The sequence below is a fragment of the Pipistrellus hanaki genome, assembly GCF_964339955.1.
Source record: "Pipistrellus hanaki genome assembly, chromosome: 11".
Classification (NCBI taxonomy): Eukaryota; Metazoa; Chordata; class Mammalia; order Chiroptera; family Vespertilionidae; genus Pipistrellus; species Pipistrellus hanaki.
Window position 1 is genome coordinate 24561982 of NC_140513.1, and position 21288 is coordinate 24583269.

The following is a 21288-nucleotide window of genomic DNA, read 5'->3' on the forward strand; positions in this document are numbered from 1 at the left end:
CCGAGAGCCAGCTGAGGCAAAGAGCAAGTTTTGTTCTGTGCTGGAGAGGTGGTTTCTCTCGCAAAAACTGTGAAAAGGAAGGGTTGCATTTTATATCTTGTTCAAGTTTAGAAAAGAAATAACATTGGAGGGATGAAATGATGATCCAGAAATGAAACTAACTCAGAGGCTAAGGTAGCCATGGGAAAAGAAGTCCCCTCAAATTTATAGAAATTTTGGGGAGCACAGGCTGTTTCTCAGATAAGGATTGGGGATTTAAGTCTATCTTTTTTTTTTTTTTTAAGAAATTTCTTTTTTTTTTTTTTAATATATTTTATTGACTTTGTACAGAGAGGAAGGGAGAGAGATAGAGAGTTAGAAACATCGATGAGAGAGAGTCATCGATCAGCTGCCTCTTGCACAACCCCTACTGGGGATATGCCCGCAACCAAGGTACATGCCCTTGACCGGAATCGAACCCGGGACCCTTCAGTCCCCAAGCCGACGCTCTATCCATTGAGCCAAACCGGTCTCGGCTCTATCTTATTTTAATAGAAAGGGATGCATTTGGGATACAGTATGATGAAGGTCGTTTTGTAGGAGAGAAGGAAAGGTGAAGATGGAGGAACTGCTTTCTTCCTGAGCACCCTACTCAAGAGAGGGGAGGATCCGAGGATGAGCAGGTGTGGGGCACAGACCGGCCCACATCCCAGCCCTTCCCATCCAGTCTATGTGCAATCCTCGTGGTAACCTTGGAACAGGGAGACTATCCATAGTTCCTTTTTACAAATGAAGAAAGGGACTCAGAGAGGAGGATTAGGATTCAAACTCAGGTCTATCCAACCCTAAAAGTTAGCTGTTTCCTTTCCTGCAAAACCTGGTTCCAGTTAGACATGCCAAGCTGAAGGTAGGGTAAGGTCTTTCTCCCCAATGACAACTGTTTTCCTCACCTGCCCCATATAAGCCCCAAGGTATCTTTGTCGTTTCGAAAACACAGGCACTGCTCATTCCAACAAGCAGGCTTCAGCCTGAGGACGGTGGGGGTGTGAGCATCTTTACCTGGATGTGCCCAGCCCACTGTAACATAGATGCCAAGGAGGAAGGCCACCCTCCCAGGCTGAGAGAGGAGGAAAAAGGAGGGAAACAGAGATTCCCTCCAACCCTATGGACACCTGGAGGATAAACACTACTGTGTGTATTTACTGAGGCTTCCACAGCCAGGCTCTGCAATCAGACCAGGGGAGTCAGAGGTGACCGAGGCAGGAACCCCAATCTCCAGCTAAAATCTCCTCTCAGTCAGGATCTTGGCAGGAACTATAACTTCATCCCAGGAAGAGACCGTTTGCAAAGGTCTGAGCAGGAAGATGAGGCTAACCACAGCGGGAGCCATTGCACCCCTAGACCTGAAGGGCAAAGGGACCACAAGTGTTCCGAGAGCCTCCCAAGAGTTGAAGCTGCAGAGGAGTGGCTGCCTGGCTCACAGCAGTCACGGGGGACCCTGACCCTGCCAGGAACAGATGCCAGTGCACTGGAGTGAGGGTGGGGGCAGGAAAAAAATACCTGACCTCTCCACCACCCATCCTTCAATCTCCTGTGCTGCCTCCATGGACAGAGCCTAACGTGACTCCCGAGGAGGGCAAAGGAGATAGTGCAATCTGTGGTGTCAGCCCCTGAGGCACAGAGCAGGGCAGAGAAAGTCAGAGAGTGAAATGGAAACACATTACAATGGAGAAGAGCCAGCCAGCCCTGGAATGTGACCATCCAATATCCCCAGCAAACCCCTCCTGACCAGGGCTTAACAGATCTACTGTTGTTCTGAGGTTACATGTTGGAATGAGAATCCCAGAGTTAGGAACAGGCAGATTTGCTTCCCTGCTTCCACCCTTTTATGAAGTTGTTGACTTTGATGTTGATCATGAGCTCCTCACACTCACTTGTCTCAGATCACAGAGGTGAGGATCATATGTATCAGTAGTTCAGACTGAGATGAGGCCATGTTCTCCATCCCTTCCAGCTCAGGGAGGGTGCTTGAGGGGGCTCCTCCTGGGTAGCAGCAGAGTCTAGACCCTCCCTTCAGATGAGGAGATGTGCTCCCTTCGACAGTGGTCCTGAGGACTCAAAGTAGACAATCAGAATGAGAGCCTCCTTCATAGATTTTCATTGCACCCTGAAAATTAAACACAGACCTTTGCCCTCCCGGCTGAATGTTCTCCTCTCCTCGGGTCCTGCTCCAAGACTAGCCACTAGAATTCAAAATCATTCTTGGGGAGACAAACTATTTCAGAACCTCTGTGTCACTGGAGGAGGCACAGATGGCCTCACAACGTTCCTGGTGACTTTGAGAGAAGAGGGATGCACATGAAAGTGAGACCTGTCACCCTCCATGAGATCACGCTGCCAAGATTTGTTGGATTTCAATAGATTAGCAAACCACATCGTTAAAGTCAGCCAGAGCTTATCTGTACTCAGCATGGATTCGGCAAGCCCAATATTATTGCAATTTTGATATCCTACAATTTGCAGGTTCCATTCTCCCTGGTCAATAATTACTGACACCTGCTCTCCCCCAAATTCTTCATAGCCTTCACAGCCTATCTTATCATTCATTCATTTATTCAACCAATATTTTTGAAACCTGCTTTGTGCTGAACATATTGCTGGGCACTGGAGCTAGGGCGGAGCTAAAGACACACTTGACCCCTGCCCCGAGAGGTTTTCCTCAACCTGCCGTCCCTTCCATCTTTGACCTCTCTCTGACCATCCAATGTAATGATCCTACCACATCTGACCTTCAATGACCCTCTCTCCCGAATGTGCTGAATCCTCCCCATCATAACACAAGCTCCTGCAAGACTGAGCCTGCATCTTCCTCTGCATTAACTCGGGCAGCACCAACACACGGGAGATCCAAATCCAACAACAAACTTTCTAACAGATGAGTCCAATTGCTGGACCTCAGCCTCTTCATCGGTGTAACAAGAGACATGATCTCAGGGTTTCCTGAGTCAGATTTATCTGAGTTTCTGCCTGTGAAAGCACTTTGCAAACCATACACCTCTAAGCATCCATAGGGAATAGGTCTCTAGTCACCACCACCACCCCCACGCCGAGCAGTTAACAGGAAAGGAACTGCGTCCGGCTCTTCTGCAGACCAGGGTTTGCCGTGTGTTCCTGGGTGAATCTGAGCCAAATAGGAGACACAAAGCAAGTGCTGACGAATCTGCCACCGCCACCACTGCCACCAACTGATCCCTCCCTGCAATTAAAAGGTGGGTCAATTACCAGTGGCTCATTTGTAATCATTACAGTTGTCAGAGTTTTCTCTGCTGATTGCTGGAGTTAAGAAGCCCCTAATCAGTGGAAGGGGCGTGGGCGCCTGAGAGCGCCTTTTGTCTGCCACCCCCATCCAGTCCCACCTCCTGTCCAAGCTGGGGGAAAGGGTGGCAGGAATGGGTACCTGTGCCGTCAGCCCTGGGGATCCAGGGGATTCTTGGATCCTCAGAGGTTTCTCTGGGCTGGCCTCTGATGGAGGAGCTTGGGAGGTAATCCCATTATGGAAAGGAACCCCTGGACGTTTTCATTATGTTGATGCATCCCGTCCATAATTCAGGCAGGTTTTTCTCACTCTTTTGACACGAAAACAGACAGGTGGAGTCGTTGTGATTTGGGCTGCCTAGTTCCTTCCCCCGGGAGGCTGCTTTCCCTGGCTTGCATGATAATTGAATTTCACGGATGGAATCTTCCACATACTTCTCAATTAGGGATATGTACAGGCAGCAAGATTTTTCAGGTGTTGATCTATGATTGTCACTCTTATTTTACCTTTAAATTAATCTTCTTAATTTCTGCCAGCTCCAAATCCGGCTTTTGCTAAATAGCATTGTTCTGACTTAAATGGTCTAATCTGTTTGTCGTAAACTGGGTACAGCTGAAAATCGTGTATGCAGGAGCCTTCCTCATTAATCACAGCTGACAAGAAGTCAGAAATCAAGAAGCAAAATTGTCTCTGAAGGCAAAGTGGGGAAAGGCTGGGAAAAGCAGCCAACTAGGTGTGATGGCCTCGCTGGGAGGGCCAGTGCTGTGTTGCCCTGTGTGCCCAGCCCTCTCTGGGCTCCAGTTTCAGCGGTGGGGGAGGGGCGAGGTGCAGGGGGAGGGGGGTGGTCACCCTATACATGACCTCTCAGAAAATGCCACAAAAAAGGCTTCTTGGTATTTAAATGCACAGCTGTTGTTGACTCTGGAGAACACGAAGAGAACCTACAGTCTCAATACTTTCCCACAGCATTTTCCAAAATGAGGAGTGCAAGAGGACCTCAGGTAGCAAGGGCACACAGAATTCAGTAGCACAGGAAAGCTACGGCCCCTTTCAAGTCTCCATCTTAGAGCAGCTTAAGGACGAGGTCTGGCGCAGCACATCTTCAATGCTATCTAGTGCGGGCTCCCTGGTTAACAGAGAAGGAGCAGCCTCGGGCTCGGCTCCTTTGTCGGGCAACAGACCCAGTCAGAATCCAGCACCTGTTTGGTGGTGGTGTGTGTGATTTCTTTGTTCTCCACATAGGACAGAGATGACTTTATGACATATTTATTAAGGAACTGATTTTAAAGACTATTGAGTTAACACAGAAGCTATATAGCAATGGCAAAAAATTAAAGTAGTATGCAAATATTTGTTTTTGCAATCTCTGAAAAAAAAATTTTTTTAGAGCCTCAGAAGGCCAGACATCTGGGAGAGTAACCCCTTTAGGTCCTTTAACCTCCCTCCCAACCCTCCACTCCCAAATCCAGCCCACTCTCCCACCCCCTGCAGCCACTGTCCCCTATCCCACCCCCATCCTGGTGCTGACCATAGGAACCAGCTTCCTCGTAGCCCTTGGATCCTTGGTTGTCACCATTCTGCCCAGTTGGGTGATTAACTGTCCTGAGGGGGTTTCCCAGTTTGTTCAGTTTTAAAACCTGGCCAACCCCAGGACAAAGGAGACAAGCTGGTCCTCCTACAAGTAAGCTAGCCCAACCCCGAAGCAATGCTCCCCCCTCCTTCACCACCTCCACCCCAGTGGCTGCAGCTGCAGGTAAATCCATGTCCCTTCCCCCTCCCCACAGGCTGGCACCCTTCCAAATTCTGGTCTCTGCTTAGCAGGCCTGTCAGTCTTTTATAACCCTCCCCCAATCCCCTCTAGAGCAATTTCACACTTCTCCAGCCCTCCCCAACACACACCCCTACACCTCCCCTCCTCCCTCCACAGATGAATGTGCTCCACCAAGAGCATGGAATTCCCTCCCTCCCTCCCTCCCTGACTGACCACTGCTGGCATCCTGCTGTACCTACAGGCAGGCAGTCATTCCCGCTCGCTCTGTCCTTCTGGCCTGGCTCTCTCCTGTATCTGCAGTCACTCCCATCCTTTTGACACCTTCCCTTCAATATCATAACACTTGGTCTCCCAGCACCCCTGCACACCCTTCCCCATCCAGCTACCACCCTCCTGCTCCTCTTGTTCCCATCTTAATAGCTCTAAGGAGCTGTAACCACTTCCCTTTCTCGCTTTTAGAATCACTCACTCCTCCATCCTCCCACTTTGGTTTCTGCCTCCTCTAAAATAGTTCTCTCCACACCTCTGATGCCCTGCTAATTGCCAGATCCAGTGGATATTCAGTGTCCTTTTTCTTTTTTTTCTTTTTTTTAGCATTTTACAGATATCAACTGATCTGAGCAAAATTATCCATGTGTTTTAAAGTAAAATAAAAAGACACATCAATCAAGTAAGATGGGCATTCTTTCCCCCCATTTTTATAACTGAGAAAACTGAAGAACAGAGAGGTTAAGTAACTTGCCCAAAGTCACACAGCTAGAAAAATGGAACAATGGTTTAGAAGTCTGTATTCCTTATACTCCCCAGTCTGCTACCTTCACTGATGTCCATTCTCTTTCTCCTAATCTTTGTATCTCCAGCACCTGAGAGAGGGTGACAAAGTGCTCAACAAATGTTTGTGGGCTGAACTAATTGAATGCCTATGGTACACTCAGGAAAGTCACAGTCTAACGGAGGAAGATCAGACAGCAGCCACCAGTGTGTAGAATGATATACAGGATGTGTTCAGAGGGCTCTGTCAATGATGAGAAGTTATAACAGTAAGAGCCACAATGACAGTGTCACCATTTATTGAATTCTAATAAACACCAAGAACTATATATATATATGGTAATATGCTAAGTGTCCATCCGACTGGTCACTATGACATGCACTGATCACCAGGGGGCAGATGCTCAATGTAGGAGCTGCCGTGACATACACTGGCCATTTACAGAGAAACAGCACTGCGGACCTGGTGCCCACAAACCAATACTTGGCTTGCCCCAACAGGGACACAGGCCCTGCCACTACCTTGGAGCAACAGCCTACCAACTTGCAGCTGGCACTCCCGAGACTCCATGATGCAAAATGTAGCCCACAGCCCAGCCCAGCCCCAAATGGCCACTTTGGGTGCCAGGTAATGATGACACGTAGCAACACCCAGCTTCCTCTCCCTAGCAACTAGCTTCCTTGGAGTTACTTCAGCCCAGGAACACAATTTGCTTTATAGCCAGGTGGAAACATTTTACACTTTAACCAAATGTCTGTGAAGCATTTTCCCATGCCTCATCTCATTTGATCCTCACAGAGGTCCTGGAATAGGTAGATAGGAGACTTGGTGGAATCCTATTTTATTTTCATTAGCCAGAAAATGGAGATTTAGAAAGCTTAGAAACTTGGCCCAACTGTAAAGAAGAAATGGTGGACCTTGAAAATGACTTCAGGTTTTCTCACAGTACAGAATATAGTCAAACACTGCTGCAGTTAAACATTTTACCCTTTGTTCTTCCTGCATGATCTACAATAATAATCTGCTTCATGTTGATATTTACTGCTTTGTTGTTGACAATTACCTGGAAGAGAAGGCAGAGTTCTTCACTGGGCTGGAAAAAGTTTAGCTAAATCAGAAAGCAGGTCTAAGTAAGCAAGTTTATTATATATATATATATATATATATATATATATATATATATTGCTAAGTTGGCTTGCCCATGCATGATATACAGTATATAAAGTTCTTGCTGCCACCAATTGCACTTGGTGTGTTTCGATCTATCATTGTCGATCATGAATTTGGCTGACACTTCTACTATAGAGAAAGGGCGATTAGAGATATTAAAACATTTCTTCTAATTAATTTCCTTTCAATGTGCATGAATTTGTGCACTGGGCCACTAGTATTAAATATTTTTATCTGTTATCTCATTAAGTCTTCAAAACAATCCTCCCAGGTAAGTATTCTTTTTAAACTCACTTTACAGATCAAGAAATTAAAGTTCAAAGAGGTCCCCAGAGAAAGCCTCAGCAGGAGTACAGTGTATCTGGGAAGGCTTCCCAGAGGAGGTGCCACCTGGGCAGGGTTTTGAAGCATAAGTAGGAATTAGTCAACTACAGAAGAGCACAAGGTACTCTAGGGAAAGGGCACAGTGTCTGCAAAGGTAAAAGAGCAGGGAACTACAGATAGCTGGAAGTCAAAAAATGAAATGAGGAGAATAGGTAAAACTTTCAAGGAAGCATGAAGAGGAGAAGGGGAGCCTCATAGGCCACAGGAAAGATTTTCAAGGTCATGGAGCCATTACTCTCAACCTGTGGTGTGATCAGAATTACAAAATCGTGATCAAAAGTTCCTCCTGCCGAAACTGTTTGCTCAGTGGATAGAGCGTCAGCCTGCGGAATAAAAGGTCCCGGGTTTGATTCTGGTCAAGGGCATATACCTTGGTTGCGGGCACATCCCCAGTAGCGGGTGTGTGCAAGAGGCAGCCGATTGATGTTTCTCTCTCATAGATGTTTCTAACTCTCTATCCCTCTCTCTTCCTCTCTGTAAAAAATTAATAAAATATATTATATACATATATATATATATATATATATATATATATATATATATATGAAGTCTCCTCCACACAGTTTGAATCAACAGACCTAGGACAGGACTCACGAATTCTGTGTGTGTGTATGTATATGTGTGTGTGTGTGTGGGGGGGTGCAAACAGCTTTATAAAATATAATTGACATATAATAAACTATACATATTTTAAGTATACAATTTAATAAGGCTTGACATAGGTATATACCCATGAAACCATAACCACAATTGGAGTTATGGATTGGAAAATATCTCCTTTCCCCTGTTCCTTATAATGTGGAAGAATTTGAGTTGACTTGGTATTATGTTTTTTTTAAGTGTTTTGTAGAAACTCATCAGTGTGGGAAAGTTTTTGTAACTTATAAGTTCAATTTCTTTAATAGATAAAGGGTTATTCAAGTTAACAATTTATCCTTGAATAAGCTTTAGTAATAGGTGCCCTTGAAGGAATTTTCCCAATTCAGCTAAACTGCTAGATTTATTGGCATACAGGTATTCATAATAGTCTCTTCTTATCCTTTCTTTATCTGGAGAAGGTGTAGTGATAGCACCTCTTTTTTTCCTGATGATGGAAATTTTTATCTTCTCTCTTTTTTTCCCTGGTCAAACTGGAGATTTATCATTGTTAGTGATCTTCTCAAAGAACCAGCTTTTGTTTCCATTGATTCTCTCTACTGTTTTTTCGATATTCTATTTCATCAGTTTTCACTTTGATCTTTATTATCTTCAGCTTATTTGGGTTTTATTTTCTCTCCCCTTTCTAGTTTCTTAAGGTGGGAGCCGAGGTCACTGATTAGAGACTTCTTTCTTCTAATACACCCACTTAGTGCTATAAAATTCCTCCTAAGCAATTGCATTAGCAGCATCCCGCAAGTTCTAATGTTGTCTTTTCAGTTCATTCTGTTCAAAATATCTTCTCATTTCATTTTTCACTTTTTTCAACCCACAAGTTACTAAGAAATAAAATGTTATTTAGTTCCTAAACATTTGCAGATTTTACAGAGATCTTTCTGTTATTGATTTATAATTTAATTCCAGTGTGATCTGAGAAAATACTTGTATGAAGTGAATTGTTTTAAATGTATTGTTTTAAATTTATTGAGGCCCCAAATACGGTCTGTCTGAGTAAGTGTGCCATATGCACTTGATACCAATGTCTATTTGCTGTTGTTAGGAAGAGTGTCCAATACATGCCAGTTGGGTCAAGTTGCTTGATAGTATTGTCTAGTATTCTATAGTCTCACTGATTTCCTGTCTCGTCATTCTGTCAATTTTCAATTAAATGGACAGGAGTTCTTGTCCTGATGGGGTGGTAAATATTAAATAATCTCACAAATACCAGTAAATCTATAATTATCGATGGTGATTTGTGTCAGACATTTGCTCTGGCAGAAATTGGAAAACACGACTAAACAGCAAAGAATTACAGAAAGTCCTGTATACGTGCTGGCTTCTACTATATTAGTAACATTCTTCCTATTGTTATTTGTTCTATTATTTATCCATTTCACATTTCCCAGGCATCACTTAGCTTCAAGAGATGGTCTTTGTCCACCAAGTGGACAGACCATCCAATGCCATGTGGGAAGTGCTGTAATTAGAAACTAGGAGCCCAGAGAAACACAGTCTGCCCAGGAATCCGTCTGGGAGATCCTGGGCTGGGAGTGGATGGGGGGGGGGGGGGGTGGCGTGTGCTTCCTGGAGGCACTGGCAGTGCCTTGGAACTGCAAGGACTGATAGGAAGAGATTCAAAGGATTGAAAGCTAGCAAAACCGCTTTGTTGATTCCCCTCATTCTCTGGTGCAGACCTCCAGGAAACCTGACAAAGGTGAGGTGTCCCCTTCTCTCTCTAACCGTTTCCCCACCTCCCGCCCTCTCCCCGCCCCCACCCTGGCCCCTTGCACACTTGGTGGTGGAGGGTTTTGCTCAGCTGGGCCCCTTAGCCAATTAACACTCTTTGCATCTGAAAAGCTCAATCAGCTCCTTGGAGGTGTTAGAGATCAGAGTAATTAAGGTCTCTTTCTAATGCAAATCTAAACCAGAAATTGAATGTTTGTCTCCTTGGAAAATTAGGGTCCCGAGTTTTACAAGGAGGCAGCGAAATTCAGAATGGGGAGGTGATGGCTTCAATAACTAGCGTCCAATTTGTTTGGACGCTCTCCAGAAATATTTGATTCAATTAAATAAAAACGGACCCCCCCATGGGAGCAGAAGTAATATTTTTAAAGTGCCAATCGCATCCCCTCTCTCCCTTGGCCCCCGATGCACTTGCAATAAAACCCAAAGTCCTTACCGTAGTCTCAAGGCCCAACATCATCTGGCCCATGCCTCCCCCCCCCCCACACACACACACCTTCATATCTCAGGCCCCTTTAAAAAGTGCTTGTCACACATTGCAATTATTTTATTTATAGGCTGGCTTCCCCCACATCATTAAGTAAATACATCACGATACTGCTCACCCTGGAGCACAATATATAAAGTTGTCCCAGTGAAAAACAGCTTGGTCACAAATTAGCACTTGCGATTAGGAATACGCCCCAGAGCCATTCAGAATAGGGCTCACACTGCAAACTGCCACTGTTCTCCCCTCTACACCATCGCCCCTCCTCTGGCCCTCTGCCCTGTGTGCCGGCGGTAAGGCAGGAGCAGCCGGCTCTGACCTCTGGTTGTGTCACAGAGGTCAGCCTTCTGGAGAACTAACTGCTCTCGCTCAGAGGTGCCCCTAGGCTCCTGAGCACTCTTCACAAATGGCTTTCTAAAGTCAGACACAAACATAACCTCCAAATGCGAAGGAAATCCCCCCAGCCATGGGAACAAGCGGACAGAAGCAACCTTTTATTTAACTAAGGCTTGGCTCTTCATTTCCCTGTCCCCCCGACTGGGAATGCATGCTTTGCCCTGGGAAGGGTGAACCCAGGTCTATGTCTGTCACCACCTATCCAAAGCTCCCAGAACAGTGCTTGCCACTTGAGGGATATTCCAGAAACATGAATATTTTGACTAGATGTGTTTTCTGAAACTGCGGTGTATGGGCGTGGTGCCAGCACCATGGGCACAGAGATGGCCAAACCCAGACTTAGCCCCAGAGGAGCTCATAGCCCAGCAGGGAGACCCAAAGGACCAAGGAATTATGTGCTCACTAAGCACCGAAGTGCCCCCTACAGCGGAGACAGGCCTCAAGTGCAAGGACAGGACATGGATTCCATCATGTGGGTTTGGGGGGTGGGGAGAAAGGAAGCAAGAAATGATTGCCTTCCCATTGTTGGCAATTCCCTGAGCTAGGAGGGACCCTAGCACCTTATTTATTCACCAAGCGTTGCTGGAGCCAGGCATTGCTCTGGGCACCGAGAATACAGTGACAAAGTAAGGCTGTCTTTGTCGTTAAGTGAATCAGTCTGATAGACGGCAAAGATGGGCAAAAATAAAATAAAAAGAACACATATCATACTATCATGTCACATGGTCACAACAGACATAAATGTGAGTCCAGGCCTCTCACAGAAGTGAGCAGATTTACCACGATGGGAAAGGAGAGTACAGTGAGACTTCTGGGAAAAGACGGGCCTAAGTTGGGTTTGACAGACAAATAGGAGTTTTCCAGGCAAAAGAGAGAAGAATGATATTCCAGGCCAAGGACACACCAGGTGCAACGGCACAGAAATGTGTACCAGCATGATGCGTTTGAAAACCTGCATTTGGGGTCACTGTCAAAGTGTAAAGTGCAAAGGTCGAGATCTGGAGGAAATGAGACAGGAGAAGTAGCAGGGCCCAGATGCTGGAATGTTTTGCCCGGACTTTATGCCTCAGGCTACAGGGGACTAGGGCTGGGGTTTAAGTACAACAATCATGAATCAGCTTTTGATTTTCAATAAAACACCCCAAATCTCAGTGGCTTAAAACAGCAATCAGTGTTTTTTACTTACACACTGGGGTCAGCTGGCTGTTGGCTAGTTTGGGCTGAGGTGGTTTGGCTCTTATCCATGAGTCTCATCTTCCTTCTGGTAGCTCCAGGCCAGCCCGGGCACGTCTTGCTCATGGCAGAGGCCCAAGCATGCAAAAGGAGACATGCAAAGTGTTTTGTGGCCCGGGCTCAGAACTGTCACGTCATCACTTCCACCTTGTCCTGTTGACCATGTGAAGTCATGTGGGCTAGTCCGGATTCAAGGGCATACACCTGCAAAGTAATATGACAAGAGCCGTGGGTATACAAGAAGAACAGAAGAACTGGGTCCAGCAATGCACTCTAGCACAAGCCATGTGATCAGATCTCTGCGTTAGGTCTCTCAAAACAATGCGGAGGGTGGATTAGAGAGGATAAGGCAGGCTCAGAGATTCGGGCATGAGCTAAACGAGTGCCCCGGGATCCCACAATTCACTCTTTCCTCTATTCCACGCACTGGGATTTAGCCAGATCAGGCAAAGGAGGGGCTTATCCTTTGTTCGATTCTAAGAGCTCAGTCTGAGCACTTTGGTCCTTGCAGTTGTGAATACGAGCCTTTGAAATAAGCAGATAAAGGCTAATATTCAATAAACTAGTGAACAAGGGTTTTCTTTAACTCCCTTGGAAAAGACATCTCTGAGACAAAAACAAAGCTGAGCTGCAATATTGGATAAGCTCCACTGATCACAAGAAAACCTAACATAGGTAATTGAGTATTGGCAAACGCAACAGAACCAAATAAAGCAAGTAATTAATAATTACTGTGCTCCTAGGTAATGGAACTACAAATCCAGGCTGTCTAGGTGTTTGTCCCAGCCATCAGATAAGAACAAAGTGTTTGTTAGTGGGTGAATAACCCAGGTGTGAAATTCATTTTGTTAGACTAATCTGAAAATAGGCTTGAACCAAGGCAATGGGAAAGAACAGAATTCATCGAGGCTTGCTCATTGGGGCACACAGGGAATAAATGCCTGGCTCTGGTTTTGTTTAAAAAGGGGGAATTGTGGTAGATTATTTCCAAAACTGACCCCAGTTATTTCTCTTCCTGTATCTTTGTCGCTCTGTAAATGAGACTTTGTGGCTTTTCTCATCAAGATAGGGAGTCTCTTTCCCGACCCCTTGAGACTGTGACCAACTTTGACCATTACACTGTGGCAGTGATGACATTATGCTAGTTTCAACTGTAAGCCTTAAGGGCCATTGCACCCTGCAATTTGCTCTCTTGGGACCCTTGTTCCTGCCATATGAACAAACCCATATGAAGCTACAGGAGATGAGTTAATGAGTCACCCCAGTTGTCCTGGCAGCAGCCCCAAATATGAAAAGCCAAAATCAGCAAAGCCAACCTGCAACTGACCACAAGAGCAAGAGGAATCCCAGCTGAGTCCAGAAAACCAGCCGGCCGAGCCCAACCTACACAGCCAACCTACAGAACCTTGAGGTTAATAAAGGATTGTTATTTTAAGCCACTAAGTTTTAAAGTGATTTGTTACACAGTAATAGATAACAGATATGGGACTATTCTACATCAAACACCTGGAAACAAATTAGGACTTGGATAAAACAATGATAGCACTGCTACCAATTACTGGGCAGCTACTGTCTACTGGGAACTTTGTGTATCAGAAACTTTTCTGGGTACTTCATGTACCTCACCTTATCTCAGAGTTATCTTCACCGTTTTGCAAATGGAGCACATGAAGAAACCGAGGCTGCAGAGACAACTTGCCCAAGGTCACACAACTATTGTATAGGATTACATACGAGGTATAGCTTATATATGTATAGGATGTATATAGGATGAACATACTCCTAGGCACATATGGCCTCTCAGAGGGGGTCCTGAGCCTCTTCTGATGTTTGAGTTGCTTGTATACTAATAAATCAAGATGTAAAGAAACAGTTGTCCTAATTGTGATGTATTTCAATTCTTTACATTTACTAAGTGGCCACTTTCAATACCAAAGAAAAAGGCAAAGTAATAAAACTGCTCATCACAAGATCGCAGCATTTATTTAAAAGCATATTAATTTATAGTGTACTAAAAGTGATGGGCTCAGTAATGGGATGCAAATGCTGCTTTGTCAGCTGAGCATTTTCTGCTTTCATTAGTCAGTGTGCCCATGTGGTGGGACATATAAGCTTTCATGAGGTCAGGCCCAGCCACAGGGCCTTCCTGGCCATCCCCACACCCTGCCCAGCCCCCAAGAGGGGCCTGTGCGCCGGCCAAAGGAATCCATTTTTAATGCTCAAGCATCCCTCACTGAGAGATGAGCTCCCAAGGAGGGCTCTTCTGGAAACTAAATTTCTTCCTCTCATCGGAGAAGGAAGTCACCTTGATGAGGACACAAAGGACATCCTAGGTGCCCAGGGAGTTAAATTCCCAAATCTGACATTCCTCTTAGCCAGGGGAGAGGGGCGAGCTGGTCGCACAAGCAGGCTCAGTTCAACGCCCCATCCCAGGGCTGAAAGGGACCCAGAGGTTCCACATATACCACCCCTCACTCCATCCTCTCTAACGCCCTCTGACAGCACCCCCTCACGCATCTCCAGAGGTGGGAGATCACTAGTCTCACGGCTGCCCATTACATCTTCAGAGGTCTGCCTGCTACAAATTCTTCCTTTTGCTGAAAAGGAAATGTGCCTCCTCACAACTTCAACGAACTGGTCCTGTCTTTGGCCTGTGGAGAACTAACTTTCTGGGGACTTAGGAAGGGGAGAGGTGTCCAGGCATAGAAAAAGAAAAGGGAAGAGGGAAGGCGCTAAAACTGTCTTTCCCAATTTACGGCGCGGCGAGACCATCTCATATCCCTGCTCATAATTCCTTTTCATATCCGTCACACATCATCTTGCCCATTCTGCCGTGGTAGATGCTGAGATCCTTGTAAACTTCGGCTCCTTCAGAAGACCCAAAACGCATTTTCTACGGGATCCTGTGCAGAGAGCTGGTTGCTATGGCAACGATTGGATGTAAATTTCCCAGAACCCCCAACTAGACTGTTAATCAGAAAGATGAAGAAAGGGCCAGGCCATAAATAAATCAGTTAAGAAATCATCTCCTACTGTGGAAGGACCAGGAGCAGAAATTATCTCCTACTGGAAGGACCACCAAGGTGACAACTCACCCCTCCTTGTGAGCCTCTGAAGTGAGAGGAGGGGCAGCTGGAGTCTGGGGGACACTGCCTCACTCCCCTCCCCAACTGTTTGTCCCTCATCCTTGTGGGGTCCGGGAGGCCTGGCTATGGAAGCTGCACTGGGGAGTGGGGAGCAGGGCCAGGAACATCAAAGGCAAAAATGTTGGACCCTGAAGACCATGCTCTGGCAGGCCTGAAAGAAGTTCTCTGAAGTGTGGAGATGAGAGGGGCTTAGATTCCGCACTGATGGATGACAGAAGAATTGGAGTGATGGGGGACGCATTTTAACTGGAGGTTTCGGGGTTTGTTTGGTTGGTTTTTCTCCTCCAGGATTTTATTTTGCTTTTAAAAATGTTTCTAGCCCTAACCAGGTTGGCTCATTGGATAGAGCATTGGCCTGTGGACTCAAGGGTCCCAGGTTTGATTCCAGTCAAGGGCATGTATAATACCTTGGTTGCGGGCACATCCCCAGTAGATGGTGTGCAGGAGGCAGCTGAATGATTGTTATCTTTCATCGATGTTTCTAACTCTCTATCCCTCTCTCTTCCTCTCTGTAAAAAATCAATTAAAATATATATTTTTAAAATATAATAATAATAAAATAAAATCACAAAGAGAAAATCCCGAGGCTCTCTCCCACATAGAGTAAGTCCTCACCGCAGGAAAGAGCACTGGCCACACCAGCCTCTTTGCCTCCAGCCTCCAGCTGGCAGGCCTTGCAAGAGCCCGGACACCTAGGAAGGGGAGGACCTCCGCCAGGCCTCCTGGTGAGCAGGAGGGAGAGGCAGGAGCACCCAGTCCTCCAGCTGCACACCTATGCAGTCTCCACTCCTCCATGGCCAGGCATCCTGTCTTGCTGAGGCTCTGCTATCACTCACGCACTTTCTGCCGCGAAAATGGCAACGAGAGATCCTGCAGGGATTGGCAATTTTTCACCACGGGGGCACTGAGGCTTCCCTGCTCCCCGGATGTGGGAAATGAAGGGTTGATTAAGTACTTAAAACATCCCTGCCTGTGGACCGTTTAATAAGTGCCTCGTCCATCTCTCAGGCATTAGATTAGACATTTGGTTCGCTAATCCAATTTGGCCAGCCTCTTCCAGGCTGCTGTCGCCATTTTGTAGGATGTGTTAGGAATCGATGGGAGCTCCCCAGCTCCCACGGCTGCCTGGTTAATTACAAATGAGCCCTGGCCCCTTGCAGGAATGTTCCGACACAGACAGAGCAACCCTCGGTGCTCGGAGAAGCTCTGAGGATCTGGGGATGACCCAGCTGGTCCCCGGATCCTCTAAGCCTAATTCCAGGATCTGAATACATGGGCAGAAAGCAGGTGTGGGCTCAGTAATCCCTGAACTGTGATCTATGCTATGCTGTCCACTTAGCTGGAGGAAATCCACAAGGAGCCACAGAAGAACATCTTGCATAAAAATGAACAGTATACATTGTCATTTTGTGAGGTCATGTCCCTATTTGGCTGCCAAATTAGAGCTCAGCGCATCTGTTTCTCTCAGCCAACAAGATCTCTGTGAGTTATTGGGGTTTCTCTTTGCCTTGGCCACCAGGAAGCATGGGCAATATGTAGAAGAATGAGCATGATTGTGTGTCAATAAAACTTTATTCACAAAAACAGGCAGCAGGCCTGCAGGTCAGTTTGCCAACCCCTACTTAGATAATTATGTAGACCTTGGTTTTATTGTTCATTCAGACTTTGCCAGCTCATCAACAAAATGCCCAGATATATTCAGTCATATGGTAGCTGGGTCTCCCTTTGTATTCCTGCCCAGACCTTGCAGATACCAGGAGTGTCAGAGACCTTTGGAGGGTCAGGCGTGGCTGGCTCTCCTTTTCACCATTTTGACCTTCCTGCTTTGCTAGAACACAGACTTGATAGTCAGAGTTTGGCTACCATCTTGTGACCAGAAGGAAGAGGCCAAGCGAATGGTAGAAATTAGGCCTGGCACCACTAACCATCAATCCCAATTCAGAAACCACCCACCTCCAGATACTTCATGTGAAGAAATTAAATCGCTGTATAGTTAGGTCACTGTTATTTGGCTTTTCTGTTATGAGCAGCCAAACACAAATTCCTAGATGTAAATTCCAACTGGGCAGCAGCTTTCCCCGAACAGTTTTCTTTTTTTCTTTTTAATATATTTTTATTGGTTTCAGAGAGGAAGAGAGAGACAGAAACATCAATGGTGAGAGAGAATCATTGATCGGCTGCTTCCTGCATGCCCCCCACTAGGGACCAAGCCTGAAATCCAGACATGTGCCCTGGGAATCAAACCCAGGACCTTTCTGTCTGCAAGCTGATGCTCTATCCACTGAGCCAAACCGACGAGGGTCCTCCACAGTCTTCTGATATATCATAGCTCCCACCCCAGGCGGGTCTGCCTCACAGCACATTCATTCATTCATTCATTCATTCAATAAACATTCGCCAGCGCTATTCTGTGCCAAGGCCCAAGGTAGTTTTGGAGCCACCATGCGGAACTAGAGAGAAATATAGGGAGAGATTGACAGAAGGAACTCACAGCCTGGTGATAGACAAGCATGGAAACAATTACCATGTTTGGACCCTCCACTTACCTACAAAATTAGTTAGGACATAGGTCCAGATATGTGCATCAGAAACCCAGACTGACAGTGGCTTAAACAAAATAAATTTATTTCTCTCATGAATAAAAGTCTGGGCTGGTATGGCAGCTCTCACTGTCAAGTTGTCAGGGACCCAGGTTTCCTCTTTCTGGTTGCTCTGCCATCCCGAGGGTCCCTCATCTACCTGGTTCAAGATGCATCACCATGAGTCTACATTCCCACCAGCTGGAAGGGGCTGGGAGAGCATGCTCCTTCCCTTTTAAGGATACAACTGCCAACTTGGGCGTTTACATCCCATTGGGCAGAGTTTTATGACACAGCCGTAACTAGCTGTAGGGAAGTCTGAGAAATGTAGTCTTTCTTCTGAGCAGCCAAGCACTCAGAAAAAACTCAGGTTTCTATTACAGTAAACCTTCAAATTTTCAGTCTGGATTTAATGGACAAAATTTCAAGCTGGTATGTTATATGTGAAAATTAACACCCAGTTTATTTTTAAATGCTTTTAATTAAATTAATAGGTTATTTTTATTATTAATTCACTGTGGTATTTTTAAAATACATTTTTGCTGATTTCAGAGAGGAAGGAAGAGGAAGAGAGAAATAGAAATATCAATGATGGGCATATGCCCTGACTAGGAATCGAACCGTGACCTCCTGGTTCATAGTTCAACGCTCAACCACTAAGCCACACCGGTTGGGCAATTTACTGTTGTTTTAAATAAATTTTAGCAAATAGGCCATATATTGGGAAAAATACTGTAGTAATTTTGCTGACATAAATATTACATGTCTACAACTATAGTCTACATATTTAAATGTCACCACTCATAAACAATGTTTGGGGAATGATTACACGTGATCACATAGGATCCTGCGCTCAGTAATTGGTTCTGTTGTTGCATGGGAAGACTTTCTGCAGCAGTTTTAACTCCTAAGCCACGCCCAGCCCTGAGCATTTGTTTAAGTGCAATGACTGGTGAATGCATGCATTTACTAGACCTATTCAGTATAAATTTAAAATTCAGTAATACATACAGAAAACTTTTCTGGGAAATTAAACTTTTCATACTTAATTACACAACTTTGTCTACATAAGTAAAAACTAATCTGTCAATTTTTTAACATACACATTTGGAAAAACTACTTTGTTATATAATGGACTTTCAGCTTTAACAGACTCCCCCTTACCAAAATTAGCCAGTTATACCATGGTTTTACTGTATATAAAAGAAAAGGAAATCAGCCATTTCTGCCACACTTTCCAAATATTTCTGAGCCACCAAAGCCATGAACCCAGATATGAAGGTTTATGTTTCCTGGAATCATGTTTCTAACAAGATACTGGTAATTTCTATACTCACTCTCTACCTCTAGCCTCTACTACTAGTTAACTGCCTTTCGAAGATTCCATTACAATTTTACCTCCACTTATTACACACATGTGCACACACAACAAAAAATAAAACAATATTTCATATGTTTTTATTGATTTCAGAGAGAAAGGGAAGAGGGAGAGAGAGACAGTAACATCAATGATGAGAGAGAATTATTGATTGGCCACCTCCTGCATAACCCCTACTGGGGATCAAACCCACAATCCAAGAATGTGCTCTGACTGGAAATCAAACTGTGACCTCCTGGTTCATGGGTGGATAGTCAACCACTGAGCCACACTGGTCAGGCATAACAAATTATTTTTTTATCACTTAAGTACCATTCCCCAAGTCTGTGGTCAGCAAACTTCGGCTCCACATGCAGCTCTTTGGCCCCTTGAGTGTGGCTCTTCCACAAAATACCATGGCCTGGGCGAGTCTATTTTGAAGAAGTGGCGTTAGAAGTTTATGTTTAATAAATGTGGCTCTCAAAAGAAATTTCAATTGTTGTCCTGTTGATATTTGGCTCTGTTGACTAATGAGTTTGCTGACCACTGCCCTAAGTGATTAATGGAGAACACCAAAACTTCTGTGGGAATGAGATGCCAGGCGGTCTGCTGGGCTCACTCAGTATTGTGATTCAGCACACTGACCTCACAACTCAGGATTCCAACCCATGGCCTAGGGTCTTCAGAAAAGCCAAAACTCCATGTTATGTCTGTGAATGCCACAAATTCTTGGAATGACGGTGAGTGTTGTGACAGGTGTATGAGTGAAGCAGTCCATTTTTATGTAACTATTTTCACTCAAAGAGCATTTTAATGTGGTACTTCTTCCAGGTCATTTTTGGGCTGTCTCCAAAGGTAAAAGCTGTTTGTTTTCTATAGAGCCCCCGTTAATCGCACCCTATTTTTCAGGCTCAATCCACTTCTTGCTCCACTCCTCCTCACTCATCATCCAACCGCAAAATTTATGACCACAGCAAATGGCCCATAATAAATGGGCCCTAGTAAAATATCTGTAAATCCACCGTTCTTCTCCCAGAGGAGATTTAATAAAAATGAACTCAGATAAAAATTCTCATTAAGAATTGAAACAGAGACTGATAGACGGTGCTTAATTTATAATTAATACATGAGAAAACTATGGTCTCTTTCTCAAGGGTATCTGGAAATATTTTAGTCTCATAATTTTTGACTAGTATAAAAATTGTTACATCAATCCTCATATTTTAATAATGCCCAGGATGGGTTTTTTTCTTTCTACGAAGAGATCATATTCTAGGTCTCCTTTGGGTTGGTCCCTGTGTTGGCACATTTCCAAGCTTTAACGGGGTTGACATTTTTAGTGGTTACCTTTCATGACCTGACCTAACATGGGTAGAAATAATGAGGTTTAGTGGGGTTTGTTTTTGACAACTTTGGTAACTTTAAATAAGTGTCTTTGACCCAATTTTGAAATGGTTGCAGATTTTTTTATTGTGTATCATCTACTAACGCATCAAATGGAACTTCTGGTCATTAGTTGCCGAAACAGAAACAATTGAACTGCAAGGGGAAAATCCACAGTGCTTCTGTTTGGTGTGTTGAGTTCTCTCGCGGCTGCTATCTTTTATACGTTTTTTTGAACTAAATGGAAAGGAAATTGTTAGTACTCAAGAAGACTGAATAGGTGGCTTCTAACGTGTCCTGCTCCAAAGCCATTACCACAGATCCTCAGTTTCCTCACTTATAAAAGGTAAAAATAATGGTACCTAAGGCACAGCACTGGAGGATTAAATTAAGAAATGCAAAGTACTTAGCATGGTGCCAGGCACTTAACAGTACTCATTAGATGATGGCTTTTGTTATATTGTTGTTATCCTTTGGAGCAGTTCAATCACAAATGTCTTACCCCTTCAAAAAAGGCACCTTTGAATACTGGCAGAGTCTCAGAACTGGCCCCCATAAGTTACAAAAGGGGAAAATGGGGCCCTTCTAGTAAAGTTGTCACACAACCTTGTAACCAGGTGATTCAAACGAAATCAGCTGACAACCTGTGCTCCCTGATGCCCTGCGCTGAAAAAGCCTCGCATTGTTTTTATGTAATTCCTGTCAAGAAAGCACGGCCTGAGTTTGAACCCAAGGAAACATCGACAGACCCACGTGGAGGACCCTGCCCTGGAATGAAAGGCCTGTATTCTTTAAAACCATCTGGGATCTATGTGAGCAGGACAGATGGGGGAGAGCTCCAGACTGAAGGAGACCAAAGAGACATGATTACTTAGTGCACATTTTGGCCTATATTGGACCAGAGAGGGAACAAAGACTTTGTTAGGACAACTGTCA

The 21288-nt window shown here is 44.9% G+C and overlaps 1 long non-coding RNA gene across 1 annotated transcript in view; it reads right to left on the reverse strand.

Moving 5' to 3' along the window:
- Positions 1-21288, reverse strand: part of LOC311630065 — a 176359-nt gene that overhangs the window by 83872 nt on the left and 71199 nt on the right. Inside the window, exon 3 of the long non-coding RNA XR_014796306.1 lies at positions 11841-12091. This is a non-coding gene — a long non-coding RNA (uncharacterized lncRNA). The remainder of the gene's footprint in view (positions 1-11840; positions 12092-21288) is intronic.